A 23,184-nucleotide genomic window follows, 5' to 3' on the forward strand; every position below is an offset into this window, starting at 1 on the left:
TCGTATTATTTCTGCTTTTGCACGGATTCATCACATTCAAGCAAAGGAGCTGTCATGATATTGTAGAATCAACTGTAAAGTAATGAGTTAAATATACATAGTTATCGTATTATCATTGAATAGTGAGGGTTTGTAGCAAAGACCTGGTTGTATTACATAATCAGTCAGTACAGTAGTACATATATTTGTAGCCTTTCATATTTTGTCGATGTTTGGTAGCTATTCATATCACAAAGTAACTCCGCATATATCTTTTAAGATTCATTGTACTTTTTTTATTTTCAGTTGTCAAATCCTTCTCCGTCAGATTAAAATTTGGTCAGCCGATAAAGAAACCTAGCAGCAGAATTCTGCACTGGCTGCAGTTGACAGATAGTAGTTTTGTCGGATCCTAAATACAGTACGTTGCCATAATCGAATCTGGAGATGAAAAGAGCTTGAATAACTGTCCTTTGCACAGAGATGGGGATCAGCCAAAGTATCTTTTTAAGCACTGCAAAGCAGGTGGTTGTCACCCTAGCCTCTTGTGACTTCATGGATACCGATTCAGCCAAAAGGAAGCCCAGGTTCCTAACCTTGTCCGATAGCATGGGTAGAACACCTAAAGAAGCAGGCCAATGACGCAGGCCCCAAAGAGCGGGATTCTTGCCTAGGATCATGACCTCTGTTTTATCCCTCTTGAGCTTGAGTAGGTTGTTATACATCCAGGAGGAATTCTGACTCAAGCCCAAACTGAGGTCCGAAGGCCCGTGACTCTGAGCAGATGTCCAGGTAAAGATGATCTAGATGTCATCAGCATAGGAAAAAACGGCCTAATTACTGCTCTGTACCACAAAAGCTAAAGAGTGGCTATAAATGTTAAATACCATCGGGCTCAACACAGAGCCCTGCAGAACTTCAGAAGAAAGAACATGTGATTTTGACCTGGCAGTAGAAGAAAAAACCTGAAAGTACAGTTCATTACGAAAAGATCGAAACCACTCCAAGGTCACACCATCAAGATCAAGTGCCATCAGTCTGTCCATTAAAAGAGGATGAGACAGTGTAAAAGGCAACGCTAAGATCTAATAAGATGAGCGGAGCTGTTTCTCCCTCACCCAAGTGCTGCCTTAGCAACTCGGTTAACCCCAAAAGGGTGGATTCCATCGAATGTCCAGCCGTAACCCTAGACTGAGAAGGGTGAAGAAAATTCAGGGCTTCCACAAAAGAAGTTAACTGGCCGTTAACATGTTTCTCCAAAATTATGGAGAAAATTAAGCAGAAAAGAATAGGTCAGAAATTAGACCGATAAGCTGTATCCACTTAGTCTACAAGTTCTGTCCCGAAAATTTATTTATCCCTCTTATAATATACTTTTCACTTCCCATTTGTTCATTGGCATCCACTGATACAAGAAGAACTCTCTGGCGCACTATCAGCTCTTTTGCAAATTTTTGGGTCTTTATAAAGCTGGAACATGTGGCCATGGATATATTTGTATTGCACCAAGACTAAAAGTCACAAGACCGAACAGTACAAGGGCACCTTGGGTTTTCTCTGTACCTAAAGTTCACAGCATACATTTTGCCATCCTCCTCTGCAAATATCACATACTGATATGGTTTAACTACATACCTTTCTCTGAGCTTTCCAAGAACTTAATCACAGTAGTGCATACGATTTACTAAAAACAAGTTTTAGGAATGTTCAGCAAATTTTCAGTCCTTTATTGGGGTTGAGCCTGCAAGTGCATGCATCTCGTTTATGAGACTCTTTTGTTCCCAAAAAGGACTTAGAGCCAACCATTACTTACAATTGCAGCATCCCTAATTGGGTCCTTCATCTGAAATGTAATTTCCTATAATTGCTGTGGAGCATGGATGAAGCACATATTAATTTGATTTAATCACGGCTCGTCCACTGCTCCCAACACAATTCGGGTACTATTTTACCCAACTGCTACTGCCTGCTGCCAGTGGTGACTCCTCTGCTGTGGCGGAGTGTCACCTCCCCAACCCCAGCCTCAAAACTAGAAAAAGAAAACAATAATGATTATCGTCTTTTTATATTAAGTTCAGGGCATAATAAAATCACATGACATACATACTGATTGCTATTCATTGGCATAAACTCCGTTGACACTGTATACATCGTCAGTACCTACAACTTAAGGAATGTCTCCATTGACAGTCTGCATTTTCTGTTCCTCCCCCCTCCCCTCTTACTCGGATATATCATCTGTCTGCGACCTAGGTGGTTCACAAATGTAACCTCTGAATTTATTCCACGCTCCCCATACTCTCCCCCATTTTTGGTGACATTCTCGGTTTACATATGCCGCTTTCTCTGCCACCATAGCTTCATCCATGTCTTTATACCATTCATTGAGTGTAGGGGACTCAACCGAACCCCACTTTCTGGCAATATTACGCTTAGCGAACATCATCCCTAGCGTTGCTCAATCCTGCGCTGGATGGCTAAGATCATTTGGTTCCCACATGTTTTGCAGGCACTTTTTTGGCTCTGGTAATAATGATATCTCCACAGTTTGTGATATGGTTCTCATTATCTTAAACCAATATGTTACAATCTTCGGGCATTGCCATATGGTGTGATAGAATGTGCCCTCCTCCTCACATTCAGGCAGAACTGATGTGTAGCTGTCCTATTTTGTAGAGGGTCAATCTGGTATAATACGTGCAATGAAGTATCTTGAGTTGCACCAATCTTAACCTTGAAGGTATTGCAACTTCACGTGGGGACGACAATGCCTCCTGCCAATCTGCATCATCGAGTACCCCCAGATCTAAGGACCATTTTTGTCTAAGTGCTACCATTGGGTCAGGTAAGTTGTTAACTAATTTACGATAGGTGAGGGAAGTGGCCTTTTTGTGCATATACTCGGTTAATGACATATCCTCTAGGGGAGTAGCCTCCGGTACAGCGGTCAGAAGGTGCTAGATCGTACTGTTCCCTCAAGTGCTCAAACGTGACCATCTCGCCCTTGCTCCAGAGGTCACCCACCATAGATATACCTATCGCGTCCCATTTACTAAAACCTTAACTATTTCTGAGTCGCCCAAGTCATTGTGTATTCCAGAGCGGGGTCAGCCTAACCTGGAATGTGCTGTGTACCATATGTTAACTGTATGTGCTGTTGGTGCAATTAGGGAAGTAGATCGTATTTTGTTATAAAGTGCTGACATAAGTCCTTCCTCTCCCACCCTGTGACTGTCTGCTTGGAAAGCTGGGTCTGTTTGTGGGGCTTGTATCCATTGCTTGACCATCTTTAGTTGTGCTGCCCAATAGTATAATTGTATTTTTGGGAGAGCTATTCCGCCATCATACCAGCTTCTGACTAATTTGTCCTGCGCAGTGCGTGCCGGTTTATTCTTCCATAACAGACTGGAGACTTCTGCCGCTATTGCTTTAAAAACAGCCCTCATCAGCCAGGCTATCTTGAATCCAGTGGCAAAGTAAGCAAGGGACCCATGTCTGGCCATACCCTGCCAACTTAGGGTGAAAAAAGCAAAACCAAAGGGATGATGGACGAAGTGTTGAACATTGCAAGCACTGACCCTCAGTCAACTGATCTTGGTTTAAGCCATCGTCATTCTTTAGCTCACTCCGCCACCCCAATTCAGAATTGGCCATATGCAAATCAGTCTGACCCTGTGGCTCATTGGAACAGTCCAGCCCAAACTGCCAAGCCATGTCTTCCCTGGACCGGAAACAAGCATCCTGGGACCGAATCGGGCTAACAGCCCTTATCAGCCAGGCTATCTTGAATCCAGTGGCAAAGTGAGCAAAGGACCCACGTCTGGGCTTGGCAGTTCGAGCTCGACTGTTCCCATGAGGCACAAGGTCAGACTGATTTGCATATGGCCATGTCTGAACTGGGTTGGCGGAGTGAGCTAAAGCATGATTAAAGATTAAACCATGATCAGTTGACTGGGGCTGAGTGCTTGCAATGTTCAACACTCAGTCCATCATCCCCATTGGTTTTGCTTTTGTTCACCTAAAGGCATGCCTGTCTGGGAGTGGACCATTCCCTATCCCTGGCCCGCCCAACCCCTGAAGATACAGTTTCAGGTGGAGCAAAATCTAAAATAACACATGGATCAACACCACCCACCCATCCCATCTGCTCTAACAACCTAGATCATAAAATCAGAACTTTAACAAATGGATCACTAAATGCACCAACAGCACGTCTCCCATGTACAACAACAGCCACACTAGGTCCACCAGGCAGTCTAGCTGGTACACTGAAGACATCAGAACCGCTAAGTGGTACTCTATACAACTGGAAAGGAGATGGCACACCAGGAAGGACACAACCAACAAGACCGCCTTCAAGATAGCCCTCAACCTCTACCACAGACAATTGAAAGAATCAAAGAAAAAGGCCTTAGCCTAATGCATCGAATCAAGCTTGAATAACAGCAAAGAACAGCTAAGAACTCTTCAACATTCTCAAAGAATTCGCCAATCTCTCAGCTGCAACAAACAACTTTACCCCGTCACAGCAACTCTGCGACAACCTTGGAAACTTATTCAACAGAAACTGACTTCTTCAAGAAAGGCTACAGGCCGCTACCACCACAAACATCGGACTAACCAAATGGAGCCAGCTTGCTCCACAGGACACCACCTCCATCATGGACTCGGTCCACTCAGTGGCCCCAACCGACCCATGCCCTCACCACATCAACCTAGCCAGAATCAGCCACATGCTCATCACCTTACTCAACACACTCAATTGCCATGCCCACCTTTCCTGGGTACTGGAACCACACAGAAGTCAATGCCCTACTAAAAAAAACATTGGCAGACCCCAGCGAACTAAACAACAATCGACCGATCTCCCTGCTCCCGGCCAAAGTATTAGAAAAAGCCATCAACCAACAACTCTCTTCACACCTGCAACGGAACCTTTGACTTGACTTCTCCCAAAACAGATTCCGCAGAACCACAGTACCGAGACAGCCCTCATATTGACTACTGATGGCTTCCGAGCCCTACTCGACCCAGGTGGGACTGAGGCTCTGATCCTTCTAGACTGCTCGGCAGCCTTCGATACGGTCTCCCACCACACACTCATCACAAGGATTCACAAATTAGACATTCAACTAGCGGTTCTCAGATGGATCACCTCTTCCCTCACCACAAGAACGCACTCATCATCATATCCTACGTTGTTGAGACACAGCTCATCCTCTCCCTCTCCGAAGACACCACCAACACCAACGTCCACAACTGAATGAAGGACAGCTGCCTGAAGCTCAACATGTACAAGACAGAGGTACTGATTTATGGAAACTAAAGCCCGCCATGGGATGCATCCCAGAGGCCCTCAGAACTCAGACGTACTCATACACCCTCTAACCACACTAAGAACCTAGGCATCATTCGAGACCACAAGCTAACCATGATGGCTCACGTCAATTCATGCTCCTCCTCTTGCTTCTTCATTCCCGGCATGCTTCGTAAGATTTTCATATGACTATACCAAAGTTTAAGACGCAACATAAGCCAGTCCCTCATCTCCAGCCAACTAGATTGCTGCAATGCTGTCTACACAGGGATCACAGCTCAGCTCCACTGATGACTACAAACAGCTGCAGCTAGACTCATCGTGGATCTCTCTAGATCAGGGGTCTCCAACCTTTTGTGTAGCCAGAGCTACTTCTGGCCAGTGAAAATCGTTGTGAGCTACTGAACCCGAATCAACTCGCGCATTTTTCCGAGAGACCCCCCACGCCCAGTTTCATTGACTTTAAGCCTAATTTCATCAGAGCCCATACTTTGGTTTGAACAAAATACTCAAGACAGGCCTGTCTTAAAAGTTCGCTAGAACACCAAAAGGAATGACTTTGGATTTGTGACGCTTCAAGACATTTCAATTAATAGGTCCAAAATTAAGACCTTCTAGTAATAGTGGTCATTGAAATAATCATTGTAATGCGGCTCAATTAACAAACATACATGGATAGTGATCTTACCTTCAATGTGGAACTGATTTGTTCTTATGCTGCAAATAATCATTTGGAAACGTGCTCAAGATTCTTCTCTTCAGCTACATTTTATTGTGTTTGTAATACAGGCCCGCAGTACACATTGCATTGTTCTTGTTCAAATAATAAAAAAGCTTTGCAGGGGGCTGAAGATTCTGCTCTGCAGCGACTTTAATCTTGGTTTTAATAATGAAACAGATTTGTGATTTCACCAGGAACTGTGACTGAACAAGTATTGATTACGACTGCATACAAATAATTTCGGTGAGAGACTTGACACTGCATGGTGTCCAGTAATGCCTTGTAATCTGGGGTGTAGCTTGAGAGGGCAACTCTTATGGAGTCATTTAAATGTTCGGCAGTCAGACGTGTGCGAAACTTAGATTTTATGAAGTTCATATCAGAAAATGCAGATTCACAAAGATAGGTAGAGCCAAACAGGGAAAAAAGTTTCAATGCAGCTGCGTGGATGTTCTTAAACTTTTCTGTATCTACAAGACTCCAGAAATTAATGTCAGATTGCCTTGATTTCAATTCAATGTCATTTTGAAGTGAGACCATCTCCATTTACATGGTGTCAGAGTCAAGGTTCAGAAGAACACTAATTTTCTCTGAAAGGTCACTAACATCCACTTCCATGAAGGGTTTTGAAGTGAACATCACACAGGGCTCCAGTTGCTCAAAATCAATAAACCGGTCACTGAACTCTTGATTAAGCCTCACGAGGAGGTTACTGTATTTTTTCATGTCAAGGATCTCGGCCTCAGTTTTGTTTCAGACAGGATTTGGAGCATAGAGGGAAAGTGCTGCATCTTTCTTTTCTGTACATGCTGTATAAAAAGGTTAAGTTTTGTTTTGAAAGTTTTGACAGAACTAATCATGTTGGCTATTGTCTTGTTTTTGCCTTGAAACTCGTAGTTCAATACATTTAATTTCTCTGTGACATCTGTCAAAAAAGCTAAATCGAGCAACCATTCAGTGTTTGACAACTGTGTGGTATCTTCACTTCTAGACTCCATGAAAGCTTTGACTTCTGGCAATAGGTAAAGGAATCTTCCCAGTATGTTTCCCCTGCTAAGCCATCGGATTTGAGTATGCAGTAAAAGGTCCCCATACTCAGCTGAAAGTTCTTCAAGGAACAATTTGAAGGTTCGGTGCTGCTTGGCCTTTGCACATATTGAATTAATCATTTTAACATCAGGAGTCATCACGTGAACAAACCCCATTACCTTGGCACATATTGCCTGTTGATGTATAATGCAATGGTAGTTTAATAACGGAGGGAAATCTGGATCTGCTTTACAATTGGCAATGAAGCCAGAATGACGCCCTATCATTGCAGGTGTACCATCAGTTGTTATCGCCACTAACTTTTTCAATGGGACATTTTGTTTCACAAAATAATTTTTCACCTCATTGTGGATGTCAGATCCTCTGGTTGTGGTTTTCAGAGGCAACAGAGTTAAAAATTCCTCTTTATAAGTGAAATTTTCAAAAACCATTCTAACAAAGATAGCCACATGTCTTTAAATCCCGCTATCATTTATTTTATTTTATTTTATATTCTTCTATAGCGCCTGAATAGACACCCGAAGGGGTATCTCCGCGCTTTGCCAGTGAGAATATAGCTCCAGATGATTTTGTTCAGAGAGGATAGTACATATTGTCAGGGGAAAGTCAATTGCTGGAAAATAAGTGTGTTTTTAAGGTCTTCCGAAAGGTCAAATAGCTGGTGAGTGATCTCAACTCAAGAGGTAGAGAGTTCCAGAGCCTTGGTCCCACATGGGCCAGCGCTCGGCCTCCTTGTCTGGACTTCTTTATTCTAGGTACCTGCAGAAGCTGCAGGTTACCAGAGCGCAGAGAGCGCCCAGGAGCATATGGCTGAAAGATTTTGGAAAATATTTTGGACCTTCGCCTATCACACTTTTGTGAGTAGTGCATAGAGTCTTAAACTGTACTCGCTTCCTCACTGGTAACCAGTGGAGTCTGGTCAGCAGGGGGCAAGAAGGAGTCCTAGAGGGAACATTAAGGACTGTCCTTGCTGCCGTGTTTTGGATCACTTGTAACTTTTTAAGTTGCCCTTCATTAGCTCCTAAAAGAAGACCGTTACAATAATCCACTCTGCTGATGACTAGCGCCTGCACAAGTGTTTTCCTGTGGCAGTCTGGCAGATAGGGGAACACTCTTCTTAGCATCCCAATTGCCCGAAAGCAGGTACTAGCCACTTGGTTTACATGGTCTTTAAAAGTGAGTGTCTGATCTAATAACACTCCCAGGTTTTTTACCGTGCTCTTAGGGCTGGGAACAGGTACTAATTCTCAGGGCCACCATTCAGGTGACCAGTGTATTGCTGCTTCTCCAAACAACATGACCTCTGTTTTCCCTACTTTGCATTGAAGACAGTTTGATGACATCCACTCAGATATTGCTCTCATTCCATCTGCAAAAGATCTTTTTATTGCAGGTGTCAGACTTTTGAAAGGAAAGAGAAGTTGGGTGTCGTCGGCATACAACACCGGGGTAAACCCAAATGATCTTGCTAAGTTGGCCAAGGGGGCCACATACACATTGAATAGTGCCAGGCTTAGACAAGAGCCCTGTGGCACTCCCTTGTTGAGCTCCCTATGGATGGATTTGTGGGAGCCCAGCCTAACTTCTTGGGAGCGGCCAGATAGAAAACTTTCCATCCATGACAGAGCCACTCCTTCCAGGCCTACGTCCTTTAAGCGATCGAGAAGCACCATGTGAGACACCGTATCAAAAGCGGCGGAGAGGTCCAACAGCACCAGAATCATAGAGCTGCCCTCATCCAGTGCCATTTTGATGTTATTGGTCACTGTTTGAAGGGCTGATTCGGTGCTGTGGTTAGGCCTGAACCCAGATTGTGAGTAGTCCAGGCCCTCCGTTGCTTCTAGATGTTCTGATAGATAGGTGTTCACGTGCTTCTCTGCTATCTTGCCGATGTAAGGCAAGAGTGAGATAGGACGCAGGTTTGAGAGGTCTGTCCATGGAGATGCCGCTTTTTTCCGTATTGGGTTTACCACCGCTCTTTTCCAGTCTGCCGGGACCTGTCCTTTCATGAGAGAGATGTTAATAACACTCTGTATGGAGGGTCCCAAGAGAGAAATCAGAGGGGCAACCATCTTGGCAGGGAGGAGGTCATTAGGAGATCAAGATTTAATGTGGGTGATGAGAGGAAGGAGCTCAGTATTGTCAATTGGAGGAAAGGATAGTAGCAAATGTTTGTTATGCTTTAGCGGGATCGGGGATAGGGGCTTATTGGTATCACCCATGTTGTTGTTAGCTGCCACTATTCTTTCATAAATAGTGTTTATTTTGTTCTCAAAGAATAGCGATATTTCATCGCAAAGAATCTGCGAGAAATCATCAGAGCTCTCACATGCGGCGGGTTTTACAAAATTTTGCAGAATTTTAAAAAGCTCCTTGGGACAGTTACCCGCTTCTGCTAACTGTTGCATTAGGCGGTGTTTCCTAGCTTGCTTTATATTTTTGTAGTATATTAATTGGGTATGTAGGAAAGCTGCTCGAGTCTCCTCAGTTTTATTTCTTTGCTCGTCTACATTTCTGCTTTTCTTCCCTTAGCTCATGTGTGTACCAGCTTTCCTGCTTAGAGGAAGGATACTCTTTATGTAATTTTAGAGGGGCCAAGATATCAATGGCTCGCTTGATTGAATCATTGAGTTTAGCCAACGCTATATCTGCTGTATCTCCTGCCAATATGGTAGGTTGTATCCAGATTTCCTGTAGGTTGTTAACTGAGATTTTATGCCATTGACGGCGCCAGGTAGGAGGAGATGGTACTTTATTAGTGGGTCTCTTTGGAGTCAGTAGTTTATTTTTTAAAAGGAAATGGTCTGTCCATAGAATCTCTCTTGCTGGAAGGCAGGTTAGTTTGGTGCAGTTGGAAAAAACTAAGTCTAGCGTGTGGCCATCCCTATGTGTGGGTCCTTTATTTTGTAATTCGAGACCTAAATTTAGTAGATCCATGACTAAAGAACTGGATTCAAGTAATGCTGGCTGATCTACATGGATGTTAAAATCTCCCAAGAGAATAAAGTCTTCTTTAGATTTAAGACGGGGAGCTAAAAGCTCTTAAAGAGTGAGCGCAAAGTCAGGGTTTGGTCCTGGTGGGCGATAAACCAGAGCGCCTTTCCAGGAAGTGTGGCTGGTTATGTCGATTTTAAAGATCATAATTTCTAGTTGTAGACTACGGTGTTGCTCGAGTATAGTGACCTTTATCTCGTCCTTATGTATTATAGCCAAACCACCGCCTGTTTTCACTTCTCTGTCTAGATGTTTAAACTTATATCCAGATGGGATCCCCATTGCTATAGCTGTGATTGTATGGGGCTTCATCCATGTTTCAGTGAGAAAACATATGTCCGGCTGAATAGTATTGACTAGATCCCAAACCTGGTGCTGGTGTTTGGGTAGGGATCGTACATTTAGAAGGAAACTCTTCAGCCCATCTAAAGGAGTGTCTACCTCTAAATGGGTATTGCTATTGATTGTTTGGCGGCGGCACTGTAGACATGAGAAACCTCCCTCTACTGTCTGCCATGGTATTTTAGTGCAGCATACAAAAGGCGGCTTTAGATCTAATAGAGTTTGGGCAGAATATGTTATGTGTTGTTTGCTCATACCTGTAGGAGCTGGGCGAGCTGTGGCAGAGTCCATGGCCCCTGTGCCCCGTCCTGATGCGGACGGGCGCAGACGGGCAGCTCTTTGGCGGGTCTTAGGCGGGGCTGCGCGCGATCGCTGCGCGCTCGGGAAGGTGCGAGGGCTAAATAGCCCTGTGTGCAGCCACTAGAGCGCTAACCGCTCCTAGTGGGACCGGAAGTGCCGCATATGCCTACCACCCCCTTGCTACAATGGGAGGTGGGAGGCGGCAACCAGCGCTGTAAGCGACTGTGGAGGCACAAGAGTGTGGCTAGAGGCAAGTGTTGATGCAGAGTAATGCGGGAAATGCGGATTTCAATTTTAAAATAAAACACAGTTTTAAAAGTTTAGTGCAGGTTCAATTCTAAAAGTGACACAATCACTATCACGTTGTTTTAAAAACCCTCAGGAGCGAGGCTGACCGGCAAGCGGGTCGGAGACACTGCCACCGTCTCCTTCCCGTTGCGAGCTCCTCCGGTGCTCTGCCTAAATAGCCCTGTGTGCAGCCACTAGAGCGCTAACCGCTCCTAGTGGGACCGGAAGTGCCGCAAATGCCTACCACCCCCTTGCTACAATGGGAGGTTGGAGGCGGCAACCAGCGCTGTAAGCGACTGTGGAGGCACAAGAGTGTGGCTAGAGGCAAGTGTTGATGCAGAGTAATGCGGGAAATGCGGATTTCAATTTTAAAATAAAACACAGTTTTAAAAGTTTAGTGCAGGTTCAATTCAAAAAGTGACACAATCACTATCACGTTGTTTTAACAACCCTCAGGAACGAGGCTGACTGGCAAGCGGGTCGGAGACACTGCTACCGTCTCCTTCCCGCCGCGAGCTCCTCCGGTGCTCCGCCTAAATAGCCCTGTGTGCAGCCACTAGAGCGCTAACCGCTCCTAGTGGGACCGGAAGTGCCGCAAATGCCTACCACCCCCTTGCTACAATAGGAGGTGGGAGGCGGCAACCAGCGCTGTAAGCGACTGTGGAGGCACAAGAGTGTGGCTAGAGGCAAGTGTTGATGCAGAGTAATGCGGGAAATGCGGATTTCAATTTTAAAATAAAACACAGTTTTAAAAGTTTAGTGCAGGTTCAATTCTAAAAGTGACACAATCACTATCTCGTTGTTTTAAAAACCGTCAGGAGCGAGGCTGACCGGCAAGCGGGTCGGAGACACTGCCACCGTCTCCATCCCGCCGCGAGCTCCTCCGGTGCTCCGCCTAAATAGCCCTTTGTGCAGCCACTAGAGCGCTAACCGCTCCTAGTGGGACCGGAAGTGCCGCAAATGCCTACCACCCCTTTGCTACAATGGGAGGTGGGAGGCGGCAACCAGCGCTGTAAGCGACTGTGGAGGCACAAGAGTGTGGCTAGAGGCAAGTGTTGATGCAGAGTAATGCGGGAAATGCGGATTTCAATTTTAAAATAAAACACAGTTTTAAAAGTTTAGTGCAGGTTCAATTCTAAAAGTGACACAATCACTATCACGTTGTTTTAAAAACCCTCAGGAGCGAGGCTGACCGGCAAGCGGGTCGGAGACACTGCCACCGTCTCCTTCCCTATGACCGATAATGCAGATACCCTTCTTACCATAGTGTTTGACCCCCAACTGCACATCTGAAATGCCAGACATAATTTCAGGGCTATATTTAAAGTCTTTGAATAAGGAGTGGGCCATTTGAAGCATTGCTTCCTTCACAATTGCTCTATCTGAAAATGTTGCTTTGTGCTTGATCAAGTGATGAGTAACTACGAAGGATGCTGCAGTTGCTTTCTTTGTTGGCTTTGTAAAAAAAGATTGCTGTGTCTGCAATGCAGATTTCAGTTCATTTACTGTTTGTGACCTCAGGCTGCTTCCCGTAGGGAACTTCCTCTCAAAATGCATGTGCTTTGTTGAAAAATGCCTCTCAACATTGCCCTTATTCCCCACTGCAACCTTTGCTCCACAGATTAAACACACACAGTTGTCTTTGATTTGTGTAAATAAAAATTTGTTCTCCCACTCTTGATGGAAGTTGTAAATCTTCGCCCTTTTGGAGGGACCTGGCTCTTCACCCATCATTGGTTTTTGAGGCTGTAGCAAGAGTAAAAATGTTGATGAAGTCCACATCCAAGGCAAGAATACCACATGGACACCTTTAATAATGCTGTAATGCAGACCATTAAACCAAGGAAAAGACTTTCAACCACACACCGATATGCTGAAATATCACATTCACTATTAATGGTGGACCTGGGAATGCGTAAAAAAAATGCTCCGCCACCCCAGGTGAGGCGTAATAAGGAGAACTACCTTTATTGCTTCTTTTTTTCCCATAACTCCTATCCTCGCGATCGACCGGTTGGAGACCCTGGTCTTAGAAGATGTATTACACACGACTCTTGCACAAGAAAACTACAGATCTGTCACAATGATAATATGATGAGCAGCCCCACGGTCATTCAACGCTACATAGATTTATAAACATTTATGAATCCTCAAATTACAGATGTTTGTGTGTGTTTTTTGTACATTTCTGTATGATAGAAATAATTGCAAATTGGTCATAGTATTGTTTTCCACTCACATGTTAATATTCTTTAATGTAAATAACAGGTAGTTGTATTAAATCATCAGATATTTTCGTCACTGCAAAGCACATTTGCTTTCTCTGGGTTGTAGTTGTTGGACAAGTTATGTAACGGAAGAGGATAAAGGTCAACCCGAGAATCTGTCAGCATAGAAAACACGTTTGTATTTTTTCTAGAGTGACTGAAGGTCTAAAGTGCGGCTAAGAATACCTTCTTTAACTCTTTCACCTTAGTCTCAGGCCGGGCTCCTGTTCCTAGTTGCATGAAATATATCGTTGTACCATCAGTGCAGTGGACAAAAGGCGTTCATGCACCATAGAGGGTGACAGGACAGAAATGTGGGTTAAGGAAAAGTACAAAAGGATTCTTGTAACATCTGATTTATAGAGCTAGGTTCTTTCACATATAAAGCACTGGTACGTGGGAATATTGTTTGTCCTGGCATTGCAGTAGTCAAGAAAACATAAGGTCCAGAGTTGATTTTAAGGTGTCTGTTTTCAGCAAACACCATGACACAGGGACTGGCAGAGTGATAATGGGTGGCTATTATGGAAAATGATGTACCTGAAAGCAGTGGACTAAGTTTTCTCCATAGACCGTATTAGGCTTATCTGTTTGACTCTTAGATCAGAATCAGACCCATCTGATGTGAACTAATGAACCATCAGCCCAGCAGCAAACAGCTCACACAAGGAATGTATTTGTAAATGCGAGAGGATGTGTGCTGCACCTTTAAATTATTGATGTTTTATTGAGCACCGATTGACCCCCAATTGGTGGGCTCTACCCCCAGCAGAGAGGTAGGATGGCCATAGTCTAGGAAGCTAGTGGGCATAGACTGTGCCTCAGTTTCCTTATGTGCGTACCGTGGAAGCACTTAGAAGCTTATTAGGTAACTGGAGGTGTGTCCTGAATGAGGAGAAAGATGTCGGCATGAGCCTGGATCTCTGCTCCTCAGCAATAAAAAAAAGCCCACACGTTACGGAAATTTGACCTAGTAACAGGCGGGACATCGCAATGTGACCATAAATAAGGAGATACCATAATCTCAGAACCAATCACTACTGGTATCCTGAGGTCCGCCTGGAGAGTGGCCCTGCTGGTAAACCTCCATAACAATAGACAGCACCAGACAGACTCTGACATCAGAGACTAAGTGCAATTGCTCCAGACAACTGAATCACAACTTGCCGATCCTGGTCTATTCCAGATCGAAAAGAAGTAAGGTTTTCTCATCTGGTTAACACTGTGCTCGCTAATGGCTTAAAATCCTGGCAGAGAACTGCTAAATCTAAAGAGGCAGTAAGCATCTCAAAATGGGGCACACTGATTCGAACGGGGTGTTAACCTTGCCCCAATATTGTTGGATGCGTCTGGCTTCTCTTTCTGTACCAACACTGCTCACACCCGCAAGGCATATTGTAATAATGAGGCTGTGACAACAAGTAAACAGCGTCCTAAAATAGTGACACCCTAATGCAGTCGTGCTCTTCACTGAACCTATACCTATGCCCAAATGCTACTACAACCATCCTAGTCTGGCGTTTGCAAAGAAAAGAGGTTTGGAAAAAGTTGATGTAGCCTGATTACAATTACATTCACAATGACTCAATGACAGCCCCCACAGGGTGTGTGGTATATTTTTTACGCAGATTAGCCTGATTTCTGCACGAAAAATGGCACAAACGGGGTCAGAAGGCACGAAAAACGGCACAAACGGGACAGAAGGCACGAAAAACGGTACAAACAGGGGGGCAGAGGCAAGAAAAACGGCAGAAACAGGGAGGCAGAGGCAAGAAAAACGGCACAAACGGGGGCAGAGGCTTACCTGCAGTGGAAGGCACATCACCTGGCTGCTTGAGGCGGTGGAAGTCACGTCTCCTGAGACTACTCCGCGCTGGCACCCGTTGCACAATGGCCGACAGTGCGATGCCAGCGCGCTTTGAGTAGACGATGACGTCAGACTCTCGCAAGAGGAGTCTGCAGCTCCAGGAGAGGAGCGTCGTCGCGTCGCGTCATCCTCTTCGCCCGGTCAGCCCCATCCAAAGATTACCTCCAATCAGAGCAAGGGCTAGGCGAGCTACTCCCGGGGTCTCCGCGAGCTACAGGTAGCTCGCGATCGACCGGTTGGAGACCCCGGACCTAGATGAACCCACATCAGCCCCTGCCTCAGGAAACTCCACTGGCTCCCTGTACAGAAGGGATGCCTGTTCAGGCTCCTCACACAAGCTTTCAAGGACCTACACATCTGTGGACACACCTACTCGAACCACCGCTTGAACTTCCTTCAGCCCCCTCTGATCCGTGTCCCTTTCTCTAACTCTCTCCCCCCTCACCTGACGTAGCAGATGTGGAGGTCGCTCCTTGTACCTTGCAGCGAAGACATGGAACAAGCTATCCTTTCATCTATGGACTTCCCCATCAAGACCATAGTTCTGAATGTCCCTGAAGACCTGGCTATTTGGCAATTAACTGGACCCTGCCAGTGCCTGGATGCCCTCAAGGGTGACAAGCAGCACTCTACAAATCTACTAATTGATGCCATAAATATGAGCGGTAACCAACAAATAACAAATGAGACACAGTGGGAAATGTTAATTCAGAAACTGTATGGAAGCAGCCTTAAACAAAAGGGAGTGTGATTACAGCTTCATTATCAATAAAAGTAGCGGATAGCAGAAATATTTGTTTCCCAAACTGGTCATGTGCAACAAAGTTTTGTTATTGCTAGTTGTTTCCATTCAGCTCTTGGAAATATCGGAAAGTGCACACTTCAATTTTGATGGTTATTTTACAAGTCACAGTGAAAAAAAAATGTACTGCAATGTGAGCGCAAGCAGCGTGGATGAAAACTAATCAAGAAAATTAGCACATGGAGACAAGGTGAAGCCCAAGTGAAGACGACGCTCTCACCAATGAAAAGATCGATAATGACAGTGATAATGAAGCCAATCGATGGTATGTATTTTGTAGACCCCTTCCTAGAATTTTCTTTCCTTTAAAGAAAACAAGTCTTCTATGTACACATATGCTTGCTGAAAACACAGTTTACTGCCTTTAAGAATCTCAAGAGATCTGCTTGTATGACCCAAGAGAGAACATCTCTAATAATTGCAACTCTGTCAGGTCCTGCCCCATAACATAACAATAGGTAAGTTGTAAACTCATTTGATTTTGATTTGATTGATATTTAGATTTCAATTTGCAAGATATTTTGTAGAGATTAATCTTGAAAATGATATATGCATAAATTATAGGATTTGTGACTTTGTGTTACACACTGACTTTTTGAAGCTGCAGAGGTGTTTTGTGGTTTGTTTTTACATAGTCATCCTTTTTAGGTCGAGTCTATCCCATTCCACAGGAATGGATAGGGGAGAATTTTAGTGTTGCATCAGGAAAGTTAAACCAGCCGGCGGATTTCCACAAGTGCATGTGATCGTGAACGCACATCCGCCTGCTGGTTTAGCTTTCCTGATGCACCTCTAACCTCTGTCAGCACGAGCTTGTCATTTGCTCCCCAGCTGCCGTGCATTGCCTCACTTCTCCTCCCCCCCTAATTAACATCCCTGCTTTCACTTTCACGGCCGCGAGGCCGTGAGCTTCACTTCACTTTAAAGGGATCAGCGCGGATCGCCCCCACTCCCCTCCCCGCCCTCCCGCATTTAAATACTTTTTTTAAATGCGTGCGCTTGTTTTCTTTTTCGTAGCCAGTGTTTCGTGGGCCAAGGACAGGTAAGGAAATGGGCCACTGGTTGCTTTTTGAACTGGATTAATCAGCATTCAGTTGCGCCCTCATGCCTCTGGGTCCTGGTGCCTGTGCATCTTGGCGGGTGTTATGTCCTACCCAGTCCTCCCCCATTAAAACAAAACAAACAAACAAAAACATTCCTATGGGCTTTGTGAGCCCCTCCCTCTCTGCACGTATATAGATTACACGGCCTAAAAGGAAAACCTTACTCTGAAAAGCCGTACATCTAAAAATAGTTTTATATTTGGAAAAAGAAAAACTCATAACACTATAATAACAGACAACTCGCACCACCTTTCAGCTTTGAGCAGAATCTTAAAAACATTCTGCATGAAAAAGCATAGCAAACTCACCCACCAACAATGGACTTCGCTAGATGTACACTTCTACAGCCTTAAATACAGAGACATTGTTTAACAGTACTAACGTGACGTCATCTGAGAACCGGCATATTCTAGAATTCGGAACAACCACGTCAAAGAGTCCCGGATGCAGTCAGCACGCAGGAAGCATCTGCTTCAGGATAGCTCAACAATGCATCCCGGCTGTTCCACTTATTACTATGCAAGGTGCATGCATTATGCAGGACGTGTACGCGGCTGACATTACTACACACCGGCCTGCCTTTTTGTAACAGCTTGACATCCTCACCCAGAGGGATGTCAGTCCCAGCAGGAGCACTCGGTGTGTGCGCGAGGAGTGCAAAACCACTTCTGAAGTGAAGGCCAATCAGGTGACCAATCAATTCCGCGGCCGCTGGATTTAACGCTCAATGCTGATCACTGTCACTCCTCGCAGTGCTTTCCAGCCAACTAAAAGATGATGGAAAACAGCTCAGTACAGATCTAACATTTCTTGCTTTACCATTACAGGCAAACCGAGAAAATTCTCGGGGGTGGGGCTATCGAAAGCTGCCTGTGAGTGTCAGCTGGGTTCACAACATTACACTCTTGTGCCCCCACTTCACTGGGGCTCGCGCGCATCAGCTTTCCTAACAAGTCACGGTTTTGCAACTGCATCTGATTTACGACCCAGCCCTGGGACATGTTGTGGCATTTGCGCAATGACATTTTTCTAGCGGATTTCACAGCTATGAGGCAGGCAGGCAGGCACCCTATCAGATGCAGGTAGGGCAGGAGGCAGTGGATGGAGGCCGCGAAGGACTCCTCTACCTGCGCCGTGATGAACCGCCGGACTCCAGAGCCCAGGGCGCCCAGTAGAAGGAAGGCCTTGTTTATCACTAGGGCTGACACAGAGCTGCTAAGCCATAGCTTGTGCAAGGTTATTCCACCCGGAAGGGATTGGGAGGATAATAAATTGCCGTAAAAATGCCATTTTAAAGTTCCACACCATAGGTCTGCTTGTTGGCCTCGCACTGAAACCGTGCTTTGACAAGGCCCATCCAAGGCCTGACAAATGATGCACGTGTATTCCGCCATGTACTGCAGAGGCACGCACCAGGACGGAAGGTTTGCCTCCCTCTGCCTGTCCCTTGCTCTTGCTTCATAAAAATCATGCAGCAGGGTGAAATGCCAGGTCTATGAAGCCTGCTATAGAGAAACATGCGCAGCCGCTTAAAGTGACAGCCAGCCTAAAGAGTAACTAGCATTTATTTTTTACTTTTCCTAAAAACGTACATTGTCATTAGATTAATGCCACGGTCGCCTTCGTAGAGCTTCCTCAATATTCCTTCTCCCAATTGTAACCCAGATTTTATTTAGCTTGCCCAGGCAAACTCTTTTCAATGTCTTTCTCACACAAAACTGGGTCGTTCTCGGTTGTAAATAGGGTCCTCTATAAACTTTAGACAACTGTTTTCAAAGTGGTTCAGCCCACTAACTTACTGACCTTATGACCTGTTCACCCCCAACATATGCGGCGCCCTGAATGTGATCTCTCCCTCCGCTATCAACTGGACACGTTTCCCTCTGACCCCCAAGTCAATCCCCACACTCAGAAGCAGAGGCACAACTAGAGTCAAATTTCGGGGGGTTGGGGCCTAAGACATTTTTTTGGGGGTAAGGGGGGAGGCTGAACATTAGGCAATCGGCAGAGTCGAGCTGCAGGGGCTCTTAGAAGGGGTGAAACAATAAACAATCATTTGCAATGCAATAGGTCTCACATTTGCGAGAGTTGGAGCTATTGGCATTGTAAATGACAATGTCTTTTATTCATGTATTTTTAAAACCTGCAATCGGAGCATAACACGTATAGTCCATGCTTACGGGAAGCAAGGCTGGCAGTAAAAGAGACTGCCAGCTTTGTCTTTCCAACGCCAGAGCTGCCTTCACCCTCACACACCCTCTCACCCTCACACACCCTCACACCCTCGCTCACCCTCACACCCCCTTTCACCCTCACACACCATCTCACCCTCACACACCATCTCACCCTCACACACCCCCTCTCCCTCCCATCCCCTCCCTCACATCTCCTCACCCTCCCATCCCCTCACCCTCCCACACCCTCACACCCCCTCACACCCTCACTCACCCTATCACCCTTACCCACCCTCTCACCCACCCTCTCACTCTCACCCACGCTCTCACCCTCACACACCCCTCACCCTCACACCCCCCTCATCCTCACACCCCCACACACCCTCACCCACCCTCTCACCCTCACCCCCTCTGCCCTCTCACCCTCACCCCCTCACACCCCCACACACCCTCACACCCCCACACACCCTCACCCTCACACACCCTCACACCCACACACCCTCACTCACCCTCACTCACCCCCTCACCCTTACAACCCTCTCAACTTCACTCACCCTCACACCCCACACACCCTCACCCTCACGTCCCCTCACCCTCACACCCCCTCACCCTCAAACACCTCTTCACCCTCACACACCCTCATCCTCACCCTCACACCCCCTCATCCTCACCCTCAAACACCCTCTGACCCTCATACCCCCTCACACCCCCTCACACCCTCGCTCACCCGCACACACCCTCACACCCTCTCACCCTCACACACCCTCACACCCCCACTCACCCTCACACACCCTCACAACCCTCTCAACTTCACTCACCCTCACCCCTCACACCCCACACACCCTCACGTCTCCTCACCCTCACACCCCTTCACCCTCAAACACCTCTTCACCCTCACACCCCCTCATCCTCACCCTCACACCCCCTCATCCTCACCCTCAAACACCCTCTGACCCTCATACCCCCTCACATCTCGCTCACCCTCACACCCCTCACACACCCTTTCATCCTCACACACCATCTCACCCTCACCCTCACACACCATCTCACCCTCACACACCCCCTCTCCCTCCCATCCCCTCCCTCACATCTCCTCACCCCCCATCCCCTCACCCTCCCACACCCTCATACTCACACTCCCTCACCCTCACCCCCTCACACCCTCACTCACCCTATCACCCTTACCCACCCTCTCACCCTCACCCACCCTCTCACCCTCACCCACCATCTCACCCTCACACACCCCTCACCCTCACACCCCCCTCACCCTCAAACCCCCACATCCTCACACCCCCACACACCCTCACACCCCCTCACACACCCTCACAACCCTCTCACCCTCACCCCCTCAGCCCTCACACCCTCACACACCCTCACACCCTCACTCACCCCCTCACCCTCACAACCCTCTCAACTTTACTCACCCTGACCCCTCACACCCCACACACCCTCACCCTCACGTCCCCTCACCCTCACCCTCACACCCCCTCACCCTCAGACACCTCTTCACCCTCACACCCCCTCATCCTCACCCTCACACCCTCTCATCCTCACCCTCACACACCCTCTGACCCTCACATCCCCTCACCCTCCCTCACACCCCCTCATCCTCACCCTCTCACCGTCACACACCCTCACACTCACACCCCCTTACCCACCCCCTCACCCTCACCCACCCTCTCACTCACCCTCACACACCCCCTCACCCTCACATCCCCTCACCCTCACACCCTCACTCACCCTATCACCCTTACCCACCCTCTCACCCTCACACACCCTCTCACCCTCACACACCCTCTCACCCTCACACACCCCTCACCCTCACACCCCCTCACCCACCCTCACACACCCTCACCCTCACAACCCTCTCACCCTCACCCCCTCACACACCCTCACCCTCACACACCCTCATCCCCTCTCACCCTCACTCACCCCCTCACCCTCACAACCCTCTCACCCTCACTCACCCTACACACCCTCACCCTCACGTCCCCTCACCCTCACACCCCCTCACCCTCAGAAACCTCTTCACCCTCACACCCACTCATCCTCACCCTCACACCCCCTCATCCTCACCCTCACACCCCACACACCCTCACCCTCACGTCCCCTAACCCTCACACCCCCTTACCCTCAGACACCTCTTCACCCTCACACCCCCTCATCCTCACCCTCACACCCCTCATCCTCAGACACCCTCTGACTGTCACACCCCTTCATCCTCACACCCCTCACCCTCCCTCACACCCCGCACCCCCTCATCCTCTCCCTCACACCCCCTCACCCACCCTCTCACTCACCCTCTCACTCACCCTCTCACTCACCCTCACAAACACCCTCACCCTCACACACCCTCTCACTCACCCTCACACACCCTCTCACCCTCACACCCCCTCACTCACCCTCACACACCCTCTCACCCTCACACACCCCCACTCTCACACCCCTACACCCCCTCATCCTCACCCTCACACCCCCTCATCCTCACACACCCTCTCACCCTCACACCCCCTCACTCTCACATCCCCTCATCCTCCCTCACCCCCCCTCATCCTCACCCTCACACCCCCTCATCCTCACACCCCCTCATCCTCACCCTCACACCCCCTAATCCTCACACCCCCTCACCCTCACACCCTCTCACCCTCACATCCCCTCACCCTCCCTCATACTCGCACTCTCACTCACCATCACCCTCTCACACACCATCACCCTCACACACCCTCACACACCCCCTCACCCTCACACACCCTCTCACTCACCCTCACACACCCTCTCACTCACCCTCACACACCCTCTCACTCACGCTCACACACCCTCTCACCCTCACACACCCTCACCCACCCTCTCACCCTCACACCCCCTCACCCACTCACACCCCCTCACCCACTCACACCCCCTCACCCTTACACACCCTCACTCGCACACCCACACACCCTCACTCTCACACACACCCTCACTCTCACACACACTCTCACCCTCTCACACACCCTCACCCTCTCACACACCCTCACCACTCTACCACTCTACCGCCCTACCACTCTACCGCCCTCACTCTACCGCTCTACCACCCTCACTCTACCACTCTACCGCCCTCACTCACTCTACCGCCCTCACTCTACCACTCTACCGCCCTCACTCTACCACTCTACCGCCCTCACTCTACCACTCTACAGCCCTCACTCACTCTACCGCCCTCACTCTACCACTCTACAGCCCTCACTCACTCTACCGCCCTCACTCTACCACTCTACCACCCTCACTCACTCTACCGCCCTCACTCACTCTATCGCCCTCACTCACTCTATCTATCGCCCTCCCTCTATATCGATAGCCCTCCCATCTGGCTATCCCCCTTCCTCCCTCTATCGCCCTCCTTCTATCTATCGCCCTCACTCTATCGCCCTCCCTCCCTCTATCTATCGCCCTCCCTCTCTTTCACCCACCTCCTTCTCTAACTCCCTGTTCTCTTTTGCTGTGCTGATCTGCTGCTCTCTTCCACGCCGCCTCCTTGTTTAACACCCTGGTCTCTTCTCCTGTGCTGATCTGCTGCTCTCATCCACCCCACCTCCTTCTTTAACTCCCTGGTCTCTTCTCTTCTCCTGTGCTGAACTGCTGTTCTCTTCCTCCCGCCTCCTTCTTTAACTCCCTGTTATCTTCTCCTGTGCTGATCTGCTGCTCTCGTCCACCCCAACTCCTTCTTTAGCTCCCTGTTTGCTTCTCTTCTCCTGTGCTGATCTGCTGTTCTCTTTCACCCCGCCTCCTTCTCTAACTCCCTGTTCTCTTCTCCTGTGCTGAACTGCTGCTCTCTTCCACCCCACCTCCTTCTTTATATCCATGTTCTCTTCACCTTTGCTGATCTGCTGCTCTCTTCCACCCTGCCTCCTTCTCTAACTCCCTGTTCTCTTCTCTTCTCCTGTGCTGATCTGCTGCTCTCTTCCAACCAGCCTCCTTCTTTAACTCCCTGTTTCCTTCTCCTG

The sequence above is a fragment of the Lissotriton vulgaris genome, unplaced genomic scaffold (assembly GCF_964263255.1).
Source record: "Lissotriton vulgaris unplaced genomic scaffold, aLisVul1.2 SCAFFOLD_291, whole genome shotgun sequence".
NCBI lineage: Eukaryota > Metazoa > Chordata > Amphibia > Caudata > Salamandridae > Lissotriton > Lissotriton vulgaris.